The following is an 18,757-nucleotide window of genomic DNA, read 5'->3' as shown; positions in this document are numbered from 1 at the left end:
CAACATACATGCATGGGTGGAGTCGATTCAATGTACACACATGGGTGGAGTCGATTCATCGTACATGCATGGGTGGAGTTGATTCAATGTACATGCATGGGCAGAGTCGATTCATCGTACATGCATGGGCGGAGTCATTTCCAGGTACACACATGGGCGGAGTCGAATCATCGTACAAACATGGGCGGAGTTGATTCAATGTGCACACATGGGTGGAATCGATTCAAGTTACATGCATGGGCAGTGTCGATTCAATGTACATGCATGGGCAGAGTTGATTCAATGAACATGCATGGGTGGAGTCGATTCCATGTACACACATGGGCGCAGTCGATTCAACGTACACACATGGGCGCTGTCGATTCAACATACACACATGGGCAGACTCGATTCATCATACCTGCATTGGTGGAATCGATTCAACGTACATGCATGGGCGTAATCGATTCAATGTACATGCATGGGCGGGGTCGATTCAATGGACATGCATGGGTGGAGTTGATTCAATGTACATGCATGGGCAGAGTCGATTCATGGTACACGCATGGGCGGAGTCGATTCAACATACATGCATGGGGCAATCAATTCAACATACACGCATGGGCGGAGTCGATTCAATGTACACACATGGGCAGAGTAGATTCAGTGTACATGCATGGGCAGAGTCAATTCAATGTACACTCATGGGCAGCTTCGATAAAATGTACACACATGGGCGGAATCGATTCAACGTTCATGCATGGGTGGAGTTGATTCATTGTACATGCATGGGCGGAATTGATTCAACTTACACGCATGGGCTGAGTCGATTCAATGCACATGCGTGGGTGGAGTCGATTAAATCTACACACATGTGTGGAGTCGATTCATCGTACACATATGGATGGGATCGATTCAATGTACACACATGGGTGGAGTCGATTCATCGTGCACGCATGGGCGGAGTCGATCCAAGGTACACGCATGAGTGGAGCCGATTCAACATACATGCATGGGCTGAGTCGTTTCAATGTACACACATGTGCGGAGTCATTTCACCATACACGCATGGGCGGAGTCGATTCATCGTACACGCATGGGCGGAGTCGATTCAATGTACATGCATGGGCAGAGTCAATTCATCGTACACGCATGGGCGGAGTCGATTCAATGTACATGCATGGGCCGAGTCGATTCATCGTACACGCATGGGCGGAGTCGATTCAATGTACATGCATGGGCAGATTCGATTCATCGTACATGCATGGGCGGAGACAATTCAACGTACACGCATGGGCAGAGTTGATTCATCATACACGCATGGGTGGAGTCGATTCCACGTACACACATGGGTGGATTCGATTCATTGTACACCCCTGGGTGGAGTCAGTTCAATGTACACGCATGGGCGGAGTCGATTCAATGTACATGCATGGGCAGAGTCGATTCAATGTACATGCATGGGCAGAGTCGATTCATCGTACACGCATGGGTGGAGTCGTATCCAGGTAGATGCATGGGCGGAGTCGATTCATCGTACATGCATCGGCAGAGTCGATTCATCGTACACGCATGGGCGGAGTCAATTCAACGTACACGTATGGGCAGAGTCAATTCATCGTACACGCATGGGTGGAGTTGATTCATTGTAAACCCCTTGGTGGAGTCGATTCAACGTACATGCATGGGCGGAGTCGATTCAATGTACACGCATGGGTGGAATCAATTTATCATACACGCATGGGCGGAATTGATTCAATGTACATGCATGGGCGGAATCGATTCAAGGTACACACATGGGCAGAATCGGTTTAATGTACATGCATGGTTGGATTAGATTCAACATACTCACATGGGCGTAGTAGATTCAACGTACATGAATGGGCAGAGACAATTCAATGTACACTCATGGGCAGCATCGATACAATGTACACACATGGGCAGAATCGATTCAACGTACATGCATGGGTGGAGTTGATTCATAGTACACGCTTGGGCGGAATTGATTCAAATTACATGCATGGGCAGAGTCGATTCAATGTACATGCATGGGTGGAGTCGATTAAATCTACACGCATGGGTGGAGTCGATTTAACATACATGCATGGGCGGAGTCGATTCAATGTACACACATGTGCGGAGTCGTTTCAATGTACACGCATGGGCGGAGTCGATTCATCGTATACACATAGGTGGTGTCGATTCAATGTACATGCATGGGCAGATTCAATTCATCATACATGCATGGGCAGAGTCATTTCCAGGTACACGCATGGGCGGAGTCGATTCATCGTACACACATGGGCGGATTTAATTCAATGTGCACACATGGGTGGAATCGATTCAAATTACACGCATGGGCAGAGTCGATTCAATGTACATGCATGGGTGGAGTTGATTTAATGTATACGCATGGGCAGAGTTGATTCATCGTACATGCATGTGTGGAGTCGTTTCCAGGTACACGCATGGGCGGAGTCGATTCAACGTACAAGCATGGATGGAGTCAATTTAAAGTACACGCATGGGTGGAGTTGATTCAATGTACACGCATGGGCAGAGTCAATTCATGGTACACGCATGAGCGGAGTCGATTCAAAATACATGCATGGTGGGAATCACTTCAACGTACACGCATGGGCGCAATCGATTCAATGTACATGCATGGGTGGAGTTGATTCAATGTACATGCATTGGCAGAGTCGATTCATGGTACACACATGGGCGGAGTCGATTCAACATACATGCATGGGGTAATCAATTCAACATACATGCATTGGCGGAGTTGATTCAATGTACACGCAAGGGCGGAGTTAATTTGTCGTACACGCATGGGTGGAGTCGATTCAATGTACACGCAAGGGCGGAATCCATTCATCATACACGCATGCCCAGAGTCGATTCATTGTGCATGCATGGGCGGATTCGATTCAATGTAAACGCATGGGCGGAATCGAATCAAGGTACACACATGGGCGGAATCGATTCAAGGTACACGCATGGGCAGAATCGATTCAATGTACACGCAAGGGTGGAATCGATTCAACGTACATGCATGGACAGAGTTGATTCAATGTACACGCATGTGCAGAGTCGATTCAATGTGCAAGCATGGGCAGAATCGATTCAACATTTAGGCATGGGCGGAGTCGTTTCATTGTACATGCATGGGCGGAGTTGATTCAATGTACACGCATGGGCAGAATTGATTCATTGTACACACATGGGTGGAGTCGATTCAATGTACACGCATGGGCGGAATCGATTCATTGTACATGCATGGGCGGAGTTGATTCAATGTACACGCATGGCTGGAATCAATTCAAATTACACGCATGGGCAGAGTCAATTCAATGTACACGCATGGGCAGAGTCAATTCTTCGTACACGCATGGGTGGAGTCCTTTCCAGGCACACACATGGGTGGATTCGATTCATCATACACACATGGGTGGAGTCGATTCCACGTACACACATGGGTGGAGTCGACTCATTGTACACCCCTGGGTGGAGTCAATTCAATGTACACGCATGGGCGGAGTCGATTCGTCGTACACGCATGGGCGGAGACGATTCATTGTACACGCATGGGCGGAGTCGGTAAAATGTACACGCATGGGTCTAATCGATTCATCATACACGCATGGGCAGAATTGATTCAATGTACATGCATGGGCGGAATCGATTCAAGGTACACACATGGGCAGAATCGGTTCAATGTACACGCATGTGCAGATTAGATTCAACGTACACACATGGGCGTAGCAAATTCAACTTATATGCATGGGCAGAGTCAATTCAATGACACTCATGGGCAGCATCGATACAATGTACATGCATGGGTGGAATCGATTCAACGTACATGAATGGGTGGAGTTGATTCATTGTACATGAATGGGAGGAATAGATTCAACTTACACGCATGGGCAGAGTCGATTCAATGTACACGCATGGGTGGAGTCGATTAAATCTACACGCATGGGTGGAGTCGATTCAACATACATGCATGGGTGGAGTCAATTCAATGTACACACATGTGCGGAGTCATTTCAATGTACACGCATGGGCGGAGTCGATTCATCGTACATGCATGGGTGGAGTTGATTCAATGTACATGCATGGGCAGAGTTGATTCATCGTACATGCATGGGCAGAGTCGTTTCCAGGTACACGCATGGGCGGAGTCGATTCATCGTACAAACATGGGCAGAGTTGATTCAATGTGCACACATGGGTCGAATCGATTCAAATTACACGCATGGGCAGAGTCGATTCAATGTACACGCATGGGCAGAGTCGATTCAATGAACATGCATGGGTGGAGTTGATTTAATGTATACGCATGGGCAGAGTTGATTCATCGTACATGCATGTGTGGAGTCATTTCCAGGTACACGCATGGGCAGAGTCGATTCCATGTACACACATGGGCGCAGTCGATTCAACGTACACACATGGGTACAGTCGATTCAACATACACACATGGGTAGACTCGATTCATCATACCTGCATTGGCGGAATTGATTCAACGTACATGCATGGGCATAATCGATTCAACGTACATGCATGGGTGGAGTTGATTCAATGTACACGCATGGGCAGAGTCAATTCATGGTGCACGCATGGGTGGAGTTGATTCAAAATACATGCATGGTGGGAATCAATTCAACATACACGCATGGGCGGAGTCGATTCAATGTACACACATGGGTGGAGTAGATTCAACGTACACACAAGGGCGTAGTCGATTCAACGTATACGCATGGGCAGAGTCAATTCAATATACACTCATGGGCAGCATCGATAAAATGTACACACATGGGCGGAATCGATTCAACGTACATGCATGGGTGGAGTTGATTCATTGTGCACGCATGGGCGGAATCGATTCAACTTACACGCATGGGCTGAGTCGATTCAATGTACACGCATGGGTGGAGTCGATTCAATCGCCACGCATGGGCGGAGTTGATTCATCATGCACGCATGGGCGGAGTCAAATCCAGGTACACGCATGAGCAGCGTCGATTCAATGTACACGCATGGGCGGAGTCAGTTCAACATATATGCATGGGCGGAGCCGATTCAATGTACATGCATGGGTGGAGTTGATTCATCGTACAAGCATGGGCGGAATCAATTCAATGTACACGCATGGGCAGAGTCAATTCATCGTACACGCATGGGTGGAGTCGTTTCCAAGTACACGCATGGGTGGAGTCAATTCATCGTAAACGCATGGGCGGAGTCGATTCCACGTACACATATGGGTGGAGTCGATTCATTGTACACCCCTGGGTGGAATGGATTCAATGTGCACGCATGGGCGGAGTCGATTCAACGTACACGCATGTGCGGAGTCGATTCGTCGCACAATCATGGGCAGAGCCGATTCATTGTATACGCATGGGCGGTGTCAATTCAATGTACACGCATGGGTGGAATCGATTCATCGTACACGCATGGGCGGAATTGATTCAATGTACATGCATGGGCGGAATCGATTCAAGGTACAAACATGGGCAGAATCGGTTCAATGTACACGCATGGGCGGAGTAGATTCTACATACACACATGGGCATAGTTGATTCAATGTATACGCATGGGCAGAGTCAATTCAATGTACACTCATGGGCAGCGTCGATACAATGTACACGCATGGGCGGCATCGATTCAGCATACATGCATGGGTGGAGTTGATTCATTGTACACACATGGGCGGAATCAATTCAACTTACACGCATGGGCAGAGTCGAATCAATGTACACGCATGGTTGGAGTCGATTCAATCTACACGCATGGGCGGAGTCGATTCCAGGTACATGCATGGGCGGAGTCGATTCAACATACACACATGTGCAGAGTCATTTCATTGCACACGCATGGGCGAAGTTGAATCATCGTACACACATGGGCGGAGTCGATTCAATGTACACGCATGGGCAGAGGCGATTCATCGTACATGCATGGGTGGAATCGTTTCCAAGTACACGCATGGGTGGAGTCAATTCATCGTATACGCATGGGCAGAGTCGATTCCACGTACAAATATGGGTGGAGTCAATTCATTGTACACCCCTGGGTGGAATGGATTAAATGTGCACGGATGGTCGTAGTCGATTCAACGCACATGCATGGGCGGAGTCGATTCATCATACACGCATGGGCGGAATCGATTCATCATACACGCATGGGTGGAATTGATTCAATGTACATGCATGGGCGGAATCAATTCAAGGTACACACATGGGCAGAATCGGTTCAATGTACACGCATGGGTGGCTTAGTTTCTACATACACACATGGGTGTAGTCAATTCAATGTGCATGCATGGGCAGAGTCAAATCAATGTACACTCATGGGCAGCGTCGATACAATGTACACGCATGGGCGGAATCGATTCAACGTACATGCATGGGTGGAGTTGATTCATTGTACACGCATGGGCGGAATTGAATCAACTTACATGCATGGGAAGAGTCGATTCAATTTACATGCATGGATGGAGTCGATTCATCATACACGCATGGGTGGAGTCGATTCCACGTACACACATGGGTGGAGTCGATTCATTGTACACCGCTGGGTGGAGTCAATTCAATGTCCACGCATGGGTGGAGTCAATTCAATGTTCACGCATGGGTGGAGTCGATTCAACGTACACGCATGGGCGGAGTCGATTCATCGTACACGCATGGGCGGAGACGATTCATTGTACACATATGGGCGGAGTCGGTTCAATGTACATGCATGGGTGGAATCGATTCAAGGTACACACATGGGCAGAATCTGTTCAATGTACACGCATGGGCAGATTAGATTCAACGTACACACATGGGTGTAGCAGATTCAACGTACACGCATGGGCAGAGTCAATTCAATGTACACTCATGGGCAGCGTCGATACAATGGACACGCATGGGCGGAATCGATTCAACATACATGTATGGGTGGAGTTGATTCATTGTACATGCATGGGAGGAATTGATTCAACTTACACGCATGGGCAGAGTCGATTCAATGTACATGCATGGGTGGAGTCGATTAAATCTACACGCATGGGTGGGGTCGATTCAACATACATGCATGGGTGGGGTCGATTCAATGTACATGCATGGGTGGAGTTGATTCATCGTGCACGCATGGGCAGAGTCAAATCCAGGTTCACGCATGAGCAGCATCGATTCAATGTACACGCAAGGGCGGAGTCAATTCAACATACATGCATGGGCAGATTCGATTCAATGTCCACACATGTGCGGAGTCATTTCAAAGTACACGCATGGGCGGAGTCGATTCATCGTACATGCATGGGCGGAGTCGATTCAATGTACATGCATGGGCAGACTCGATTCATCGTACATGCATGGGCGGAGTTGTTTCCAGTTACACACATGGGTGGAGTCGATTCATCGTACACACATGGGCGGAGTTGATTCAATGTACACGCATGGGTGGAATTGATTAAAAATACACGCATGGGCGGAGTCGTTTCAATGTACACGCATGGGCGGAGTCGATTCAATGTACATGCATGGGTGGAGTTGATTTAATATATACGCATGGGCAGAGTCGATTCATCGTACATGCATGTGTGGAGTCATTTCCAGGTACACGCATGGGTGGAGTCGATTCATCGTACACACATGGGCGCAGTCGATTCAACATACACGCATGGGCAGACTCGATTTATCATACATGCATTGGTGGAATCGATTCAGCGTACATGCATGGGCATAATCGATCCAACGTACACGCATGGGCGGTGTCGATTGAACGTACACGCATGTGTGGTGTTGATTCAACGTACACGCATGGGCAGAGTTGATTCATGGTACACGCATGGGCGGAGTCGATTCAACATACATGCATGGGGGAATCAATTCAACATAAACGCATGGGCGGAGTCGATTCAATGTACACGCAAGGGTGCAGTTATGGAGTCGATTGAATGTACATGCATGGGCGGAATCGATTCATCATACACGCTTGCCCGGAGTCGATTAATCGTACATGCATGGGCGGATTCGATTCAATGTACACGGATGGGTGGAATCGATTCAAGGTACACGCATGGGCGGAATCGATTCAAGGTACACGCATGGGCAGAATCGATTCAACGTACACGCATGGGCAGAGTTGATTCAATGTACATGCATGTGCGGAGTCAATTCAATGTGCACGTATGGGCGGAGTCGATTCAATGTACACGCATGGACAGAATTGATTCATCATACACACATGGGCGGTGTTGATTCAAAGTACACGCATGGGCAGAATTGATTCATTGTACACACATGGGGGGAGTCGATTCAACGTACACGCATGGGTGGAATCTATTCAAATTCCATGCATGTGCAGAGTCAATTCAATGTACATGCATGGGCTGAGTCGATTCATCGTACACGCATGGGCAGAGTCGATTCATCGTACACGCATGGGTGGAGTCGTATCCAGGTAGTCACATGGGTGGAGTCGATTCATCGTACACGCATGGGCGGTGTCGATTCCACGTACACACATGGGTGGAGTTGATTCATTGTACACCCATGGGCGGAGTCAATTCAATGTACACGCATGGGCGGAGTTGATTCAAGGTGCACGCATGGGCGGAATCGATTCATCATACACGCATGGCCGGAGTTGATTCATCGTAAACGCATGGGCGGATTCGAGTCAATGTACGTGCATGGGCGGAATCGATTCAAGGTACACGCATGCGCGGAATCGATTCAAGGTACACGCATGTGTGCAATCGATTCAATGTACACACATGGGCGGAATCGATTCAACGTATACGCATAGGTGGAGTTGATTCAAAGTACACGCATGTGCGGAGTCGATTCAATGTGCACGCATGGGCGGAATCGATTCAACGTTCAGGCATGGGTGGAATTGATTCAATGTACACGCATGGGCGGAGATGATTCAACGTACACGCATGGGCAGAATTGATTCATCGTACACACATGGGCGGAATCGATTCAATGTACACGCATGGGCAGAATTGATTCATTGTACACACATGGGCGGAGTCGACTCAATGTACACGCATGGGTTGAGTTGATTCAATGTACACGCATGGGCGGAGTCGATTCAGCATACACGCATGGGTGGAGTTGATTCAATGTATACACATGGGTGGAATCTATTCAAATTACACGCATGGACAGAATCGATTCAATGTACACGCATGGTCAGAGTCGATTCATCGTACACACATGGGTGGATTCAATTCAATGCACAGGCATGGGCAGATTCGATTCATGGTATACGCATGGGTGGAGACGTTTCCCGGCACACGCATGGGTGCAGTCGATTCATCGTACATGCATGGGCGGAGTCGATTCCACGTACACACATGAGCGGAGTCGATTCATTGTACACCTCTGGGCGGAGTCGATTCAATGTATACGCATCGGCTGAATCGATTCAATGTACACGCATGGGCGGAGTTGATTCAATGTACACGCATGGGCATAATTGATTTATTGTACACACATGGGCGTAGTCAATTCAATGTACACGCATGGGCGGAGTCGATTCAGCGTACACGCTTAACGGAGTTGATTCGAAGTACACGCATGGGTGGAATTGATTCAAATTACACGCATGGACAGATTCGATTCAATGTACACGCATGGGCGGAGTCAATTCAATGTACAGGCATGGGCAGAGTCGATTCATCGTACACACATGAGCGGAGTCAATTCAATGTACACGCATGGGAGAAATCGATTCAATGTCCACGCATGGGCGGAGTTGATTCAATGTACATGCATGGGCAGAGTCGATTCATCGTACATGCATGCACGGAGATGATTCAGCATGCATGCTTGGGGGGAATCAATTCAATGTACACGCATGGGCGGAATCGATTCAATGTACACGCATGGGCAGAATCGATTCAACGTTCAGTCATGGGCGGAGTCGATTCAATCTACACGCATGGGCGGAGTCGATTCATCGTACACACATGAGCGGAGTCGTTTCATTGTACACCCCTGGGTGGAGTCGATTCAATGTACACACATGGGCGGAATCGATTCATCATACACGCATGGCCGGAGTCGATTCATCGTACATGCATGGGCGGATTCGATTCAATGTACACGCATGGGCGGAATCGATTCAAGTTACACGCATGGGTGGAATCGATTCAAAGTACAAGCACGGGCAGAATTGATTCAATGTACACGCATGGGTAGAATCAATACAATGTACACGCAAGGGCAGAGTTGATTCAATGTACACACATGTGCGGAGTCGATTCATTGTGCACGCATGGGCGGAATCGATTCAACGTTGAGGCGTGGGCGGAGTCAGTAAAATGCACAGGCATGCACGGAGTTGATTCAATGTTCACACATGGGCAGAATTGATTCATCGTACACACATGGGCGGAGTCGATTCAATGTACATGCATGGGTGGAGTCGATTCATTGTACACACATGGGCGGAGTTGATTCAATGTACATGCATGGGTGGAATCGATTCAAATTACAGGCGTGGGCAGAGTTGATTCAATGTACATGCATGGGCGGAGTGGATTTAATGTATAAGCATGGGCAGAGTCGATTCATCGTACATGCATATGTGGAGTCATTTCCAGGTACGTGCATGGGCGGAGTCGATTCCATGTACACCCATGGGCACAGTCAATTCAACGTACACACATGGGCGCAGTCGATTCAACATACACACATGGGCACAGTCGATTCAATATACACGCATGGGCAGACTCGATTCATCATACCTGCATTGGCGGAATCGATTCAACGTACATGCTTGGGCATAATCGATTCAACGTACACGCATGGGCGGAATCGATTCCATGTACACACATGGGCACAGTTGATTCAACATACACACATGGGCGCAGTCGATTCAACATACACGCATGGGCAGACTCGATTCATCATACCTGCATTGGCGGAATCGATTCAACATACATGCATGGGCGTAATCGATTCAACGTACACGCATGGGCGGAGTCGATTCAATGTACACGCATGGGTGGAGTTGATTCAATGTACATGCATGGGCAGAGTCGATTCATGGTACATGCATGGGTGGAGTCGATTCAAAATACATGCATGGGGCAATCAATTCAACATACACGCGTGGGCGGAGCCGATTCAATGTACACGCATGGGTGGAGTAGATTCAACGTACACACATGGGTGTAGTCGATTCAATGTACATGCATGGGCACAGTCAATTCAATGTACACTCATGGGCAGCGTCAATAAAATGTACACGCATGGGCGGAATCTATTCAACATACATGCATGGGTGGAGTTGATTCATTGTACATGCATGGGTGGAATCGATTCAACTTACACACATGGGCAGAGTCGATTCAATGTACACGCATGGGTGGAGTCGATTAAATCTACACGCATGGGCAGAGTCGATTCAATGTACACGCATGGGTGGAGTCGATTAAATCTACACGCATGGGCAGAATCGATTCATCATACACGCATGCCCGGAGTCGATTCATTGTACACGCATGGGCAGATTCGATTCAATGTACACACATGGGCGGAATCGATTCAAGGTACATGCATGGGCGGATTCGATTCAATGTACAAGCATGGGCAGAATTGATACAATGTACATGCATGTGCGGAATCGATTCAATGTACATGCATGGGCAGAGTTGATTCAATGTACACGCATGGGCAGTGTCAATTCATGGTACACGCATGGGCGGAGTCGCTTCAAAATACATGCATGGTGGGAATCAATTCAACATACACGCATGGGCAGAGTCGATTCAATGTACACGCATGGGTGGAGTAGATTCAACGTACACACATGGGCGTAGTCAATTCAACGTATACGCATGGGCAGAGTCAATTCAATATACACTCATGGGCAGCATCGATAAAATGTACACACATGGGCGGAATCGATTCAACGTACATGCAGGGGTGGAGTTGATTCATTGTGCATGCATGGGCGGAATGGATTCAACTTACACGCATGGGCAGAGTCGATTCAATGTACACGCATGGGTGGAGTTGATTCAATCGACATGCATGGGTGGAGTCGATTCATCATACACATATGGGTGGGGTTAATTCAATGTACACGCATGGGCGGAGTTGATTCATCATGCACGCATGGGCGGAGTCAAATCCAGGTACACACATGAGCAGCGTCGATTCAATGTACAAGCATGGGCGGAGTCAATTCAACATACATGCATGGGCGGAGTCGATTCCACGTACACATATGGGTGGAGTCGATTCATTGTACACCCCTGGGTGGAATGGATTCAATGTGCACGCATGGGCGGAGTCGATTCAACGTACACGCATGTGCGGAGTCGATTCGTTGCACAAACATGGGCAGAGCCGATTCATTGTATACGCATAGGCGGTGTCAATTCAATGTACATGCATGGGTGGAATCGATTCATCGTACACGCATGGGCGGAATTGATTCAATGTACATGCATGGGCGGAATCGATTCAAGGTACAAACATGGGCAGAATCGGTTCAATGTACACGCATGGGCGGAGTAGATTCTACATACACACATGGGCGTAGTTGATTCAATGTATATGCATGGGCAGAGTCAATTCAATGTACACTCATGGGCAGCGTCGATACAATGTACATGCATGGGCGGAATCCATTCAACGTACATGCATGGGTGGAGTTGATTCATTGTACACACATGGGCGGAATCAATTCAACTTACACGCATGGGTAGAGTCGAATCAATGTACACGCATGGTTGGAGTCGATTCAATCTACACGCATGGGCGGAGTCGATTCCAGGTACATGCATGGGCGGAGTCGATTCAACGTACACACATGTGTGGAGTCATTTCATTGCACACGCATGGGCGAGGTCGAATCATCGTACACGCACGGGCGGAGTCGATTCAATGTACACGTATGGGTGAAGTCGATTAAATCTACATGCATGGGCAGAGTCGATTCAATGTACACGCATGGGTGGAGTCGATTAAATCTACACGCATGGGCAGAATCGATTCATCATACACGCATGCCCAGAGTTGATTCATTGTACACGCATGGGCAGATTCGATTCAATGTACACACATGGGCGGATTCGATTCAAGATACATGCATGGGCGGAATCGATTCAATGTACAAGCATGGGCAGAATTGATACAATGTACACACATGTGCGGAATCGATTCAATGTACATGCATGGGCAGAGTTGATTCAATGTACACGCATGGGCGGAGTTGATTCAATGTACACGCATGGGCATAATTGATTTATTGTACACACATGGGCGTAGTCAATTCAATGTACACGCATGGGCGGAGTCGATTCAGCGTACACGCTTAACGGAGTTGATTCGAAGTACACGCATGGGTGGAATTGATTCAAATTACACGCATGGACAGATTCGATTCAATGTACACGCATGGGCGGAGTCAATTCAATGTACAGGCATGGGCAGAGTCGATTCATCGTACACACATGAGCGGAGTCAATTCAATGTACACGCATGGGAGAAATCGATTCAATGTCCACGCATGGGCGGAGTTGATTCAATGTACATGCATGGGCAGAGTCGATTCATCGTACATGCATGCGCGGAGATGATTCAGCATGCATGCTTGGGGGGAATCAATTCAATGTACACGCATGGGCGGAATCGATTCAATGTACACGCATGGGCAGAATCGATTCAACGTTCAGTCATGGGCGGAGTCGATTCAATCTACACGCATGGGCGGAGTCGATTCATCGTACACACATGAGCGGAGTCATTTAATTGTACACCCCTGGGTGGAGTCGATTCAATGTACTCACATGGGCGGAATCGATTCATCATACACGCATGGCCGGAGTCGATTCATCGTACACGCATGGGCGGATTCGATTCAATGTACACGCATGGGCGGAATCGATTCAAGTTACACGCATGGGTGGAATCGATTCAAAGTACAAGCATGGGCAGAATTGATTCAATGTACACGCATGGGTAGAATCAATACAATGTACACGCAAGGGCAGAGTTGATTCAATGTACACACATGTGCGGAGTCGATTCATTGTGCACGCATGGGCGGAATCGATTCAACGTTGAGGCGTGGGCGGAGTCAGTAAAATGCACAGGCATGCACGGAGTTGATTCAATGTTCACACATGGGCAGAATTGATTCATCGTACACACATGGGCGGAGTCGATTCAATGTACATGCATGGGTGGAGTCGATTCATTGTACACACATGGGCGGAGTTGATTCAATGTACACGCATGGGTGGAATAGATTCAAATTACAGGCGTGGGCAGAGTTGATTCAATGTACATGCATGGGCGGAGTGGATTTAATGTATAAGCATGGGCAGAGTCGATTCATCGTACATGCATGTGTGGAGTCATTTCCAGGTACGTGCATGGGCGGAGTCGATTCCATGTACACCCATGGGCACAGTCAATTCAACGTACATACATGGGCGCAGTCGATTCAACATACACACATGGGCACAGTCGATTCAATATACACGCATGGGCAGACTCGATTCATCATACCTGCATTGGCGGAATCGATTCAACGTACATGCTTGGGCATAATCGATTCAACGTACACGCATGGGCGGAATCGATTCAATGTACACGCATGGGTGGAGTTGATTCAATCGACATGCATGGGTGGAGTCGATTCATCATACACATATGGGTGGGGTTAATTCAATGTACACGCATGGGCGGAGTTGATTCATCATGCACGCATGGGCGGAGTCAAATCCAGGTACACGCATGAGCAGCGTCGATTCAATGTACAAGCATGGGCGGAGTCAATTCAACATACATGCATGGGCGGAGTCGATTCCACGTACACATATGGGTGGAGTCGATTCATTGTACACCCCTGGGTGGAATGGATTCAATGTGCACGCATGGGCGGAGTCGATTCAACGTACACGCATGTGCGGAGTCGATTCGTTGCACAAACATGGGCAGAGCCAATTCATTGTATACGCATAGGCGGTGTCAATTCAATGTACACGCATGGGTGGAATCGATTCATCGTACACGCATGGGCGGAATTGATTCAATGTACATGCATGGGCGGAATCGATTCAAGGTACAAACATGGGCAGAATCGGTTCAATGTACACGCATGGGCGGAGTAGATTCTACATACACACATGGGCGTAGTTGATTCAATGTATATGCATGGGCAGAGTCAATTCAATGTACACTCATGGGCAGCGTCGATACAATGTACATGCATGGGCGGAATCCATTCAACGTACATGCATGGGTGGAGTTGATTCATTGTACACACATGGGCGGAATCAATTCAACTTACACGCATGGGTAGAGTCGAATCAATGTACACGCATGGTTGGAGTCGATTCAATCTACACGCATGGGCGGAGTCGATTCCAGGTACATGCATGGGCGGAGTCGATTCAACGTACACACATGTGTGGAGTCATTTCATTGCACACACATGGGCGAGGTCGAATCATCGTACACGCACGGGCGGAGTCGATTCAATGTACACGTATGGGTGAAGTCGATTAAATCTACATGCATGGGCAGAGTCGATTCAATGTACACGCATGGGTGGAGTCGATTAAATCTACACGCATGGGCAGAATCGATTCATCATACACGCATGCCCAGAGTTGATTCATTGTACACGCATGGGCAGATTCGATTCAATGTACACACATGGGCGGAATCGATTCAAGGTACATGCATGGGCGGAATCGATTCAATGTACAAGCATGGGCAGAATTGATACAATGTACACGCATGTGCGGAATCGATTCAATGTACATGCATGGGCAGAGTTGATTCAATGTACACGCATGGGCGGAGTTGATTCAATGTACACGCATGGGCATAATTGATTTATTGTACACACATGGGCGTAGTCAATTCAATGTACACACATGGGCGGAGTCGATTCAGCGTACACGCTTAACGGAGTTGATTCGAAGTACACGCATGGGTGGAATTGATTCAAATTACACGCATGGACAGATTCGATTCAATTTACACGCATGGGCGGAGTCAATTCAATGTACAGGCATGGGCAGAGTCGATTCATCGTACACACATGAGCGGAGTCAATTCAATGTACACGCATGGGAGAAATCGATTCAATGTCCACGCATGGGCGGAGTTGATTCAATGTACATGCATGGGCAGAGTCGATTCATCGTACATGCATGCGCGGAGATGATTCAGCATGCATGCTTGGGGGGAATCAATTCAATGTACACGCATGGGCGGAATCGATTCAATGTACACGCATGGGCAGAATCGATTCAACGTTCAGTCATGGGCGGAGTCGATTCAATCTACACGCATGGGCGGAGTCGATTCATCGTACACACATGAGCGGAGTCATTTCATTGTACACCCCTGGGTGGAGTCGATTCAATGTACACACATGGGCGGAATCGATTCATCATACACGCATGGCCGGAGTCGATTCATCGTACACGCATGGGCGGATTCGATTCAATGTACACGCATGGGCGGAATCGATTCAAGTTACACGCATGGGTGGAATCGATTCAAAGTACAAGCATGGGCAGAATTGATTCAATGTACACGCATGGGTAGAATCAATACAATGTACACGCAAGGGCAGAGTTGATTCAATGTACACACATGTGCGGAGTCGATTCATTGTGCACGCATGGGCGGAATCGATTCAACGTTGAGGCATGGGCGGAGTCAGTAAAATGCACAGGCATGCACGGAGTTGATTCAATGTTCACACATGGGCAGAATTGATTCATCGTACACACATGGGCGGAGTCGATTCAATGTACATGCATGGGTGGAGTCGATTCATTGTACACACATGGGCGGAGTTGATTCAATGTACACGCATGGGTGGAATAGATTCAAATTACAGGCGTGGGCAGAGTTGATTCAATGTACATGCATGGGCGGAGTGGATTTAATGTATAAGCATGGGCAGAGTCGATTCATCGTACATGCATGTGTGGAGTCGTTTCCAGGTACGTGCATGGGCGGAGTCGATTCCATGTACACCCATGGGCACAGTCAATTCAACGTACATACATGGGCGCAGTCGATTCAACATACACACATGGGCACAGTCGATTCAATATACACGCATGGGCAGACTCGATTCATCATACCTGCATTGGCGGAATCGATTCAACGTACATGCTTGGGCATAATCGATTCAACGTACACGCATGGGCGGAATCGATTCAATGTACACGCATGGGTGGAGTTGATTCAATCGACATGCATGGGTGGAGTCGATTCATCATACACATATGGGTGGGGTTAATTCAATGTACACGCATGGGCGGAGTTGATTCATCATGCACGCATGGGCGGAGTCAAATCCAGGTACACGCATGAGCAGCGTCGATTCAATGTACAAGCATGGGCGGAGTCAATTCAACATACATGCATGGGCGGAGTCGATTCCACGTACACATATGGGTGGAGTCGATTCATTGTACACCCCTGGGTGGAATGGATTCAATGTGCACGCATGGGCGGAGTCGATTCAACGTACACGCATGTGCGGAGTCGATTCGTTGCACAAACATGGGCAGAGCCAATTCATTGTATACGCATAGGCGGTGTCAATTCAATGTACATGCATGGGTGGAATCGATTCATCGTACACGCATGGGCGGAATTGATTCAATGTACATGCATGGGCGGAATCGATTCAAGGTACAAACATGGGCAGAATCGGTTCAATGTACACGCATGGGCGGAGTAGATTCTACATACACACATGGGCGTAGTTGATTCAATGTATATGCATGGGCAGAGTCAATTCAATGTACACTCATGGGCAGCGTCGATACAATGTACATGCATGGGCGGAATCCATTCAACGTACATGCATGGGTGGAGTTGATTCATTGTACACACATGGGCGGAATCAATTCAACTTACACGCATGGGTAGAGTCGAATCAATGTACACGCATGGTTGGAGTCGATTCAATCTACACGCATGGGCGGAGTCGATTCCAGGTACATGCATGGGCGGAGTCGATTCAACGTACACACATGTGTGGAGTCATTTCATTGCACACACATGGGCGAGGTCGAATCATCGTACATGCACGGGCGGAGTCGATTCAATGTACACGTATGGGTGAAGTCGATTAAATCTACATGCATGGGCAGAGTCGATTCAATGTACACGCATGGGTGGAGTCGATTAAATCTACACGCATGGGCAGAATCGATTCATCATACACGCATGCCCAGAGTTGATTCATTGTACACGCATGGGCAGATTCGATTCAATGTACACACATGGGCGGAATCGATTCAAGGTACATGCATGGGCGGAATCGATTCAATGTACAAGCATGGGCAGAATTGATACAATGTACACGCATGTGCGGAATCGATTCAATGTACATGCATGGGCAGAGTTGATTCAATGTACACGCATGGGCGGAGTTGATTCAATGTACACGCATGGGCATAATTGATTTATTGTACACACATGGGCGTAGTCAATTCAATGTACACGCATGGGCGGAGTCGATTCAGCGTACACGCTTAACGGAGTTGATTCGAAGTACACGCATGGGTGGAATTGATTCAAATTACACGCATGGACAGATTCGATTCAATGTACACGCATGGGCGGAGTCAATTCAATGTACAGGCATGGGCAGAGTCGATTCATCGTACACACATGAGCGGAGTCAATTCAATGTACACGCATGGGAGAAATCGATTCAATGTCCACGCATGGGCGGAGTTGATTCAATGTACATGCATGGGCAGAGTCGA

This window comes from Somniosus microcephalus, chromosome 11 (genome assembly GCF_052327205.1).
Source record: "Somniosus microcephalus isolate GS21.2 chromosome 11, FLI_Smic_1.0, whole genome shotgun sequence".
NCBI lineage: Eukaryota > Metazoa > Chordata > Chondrichthyes > Squaliformes > Somniosidae > Somniosus > Somniosus microcephalus.
The sequence above is the reverse complement of the archived record's forward strand: the minus strand, read 5'-3'. Positions refer to the sequence as shown.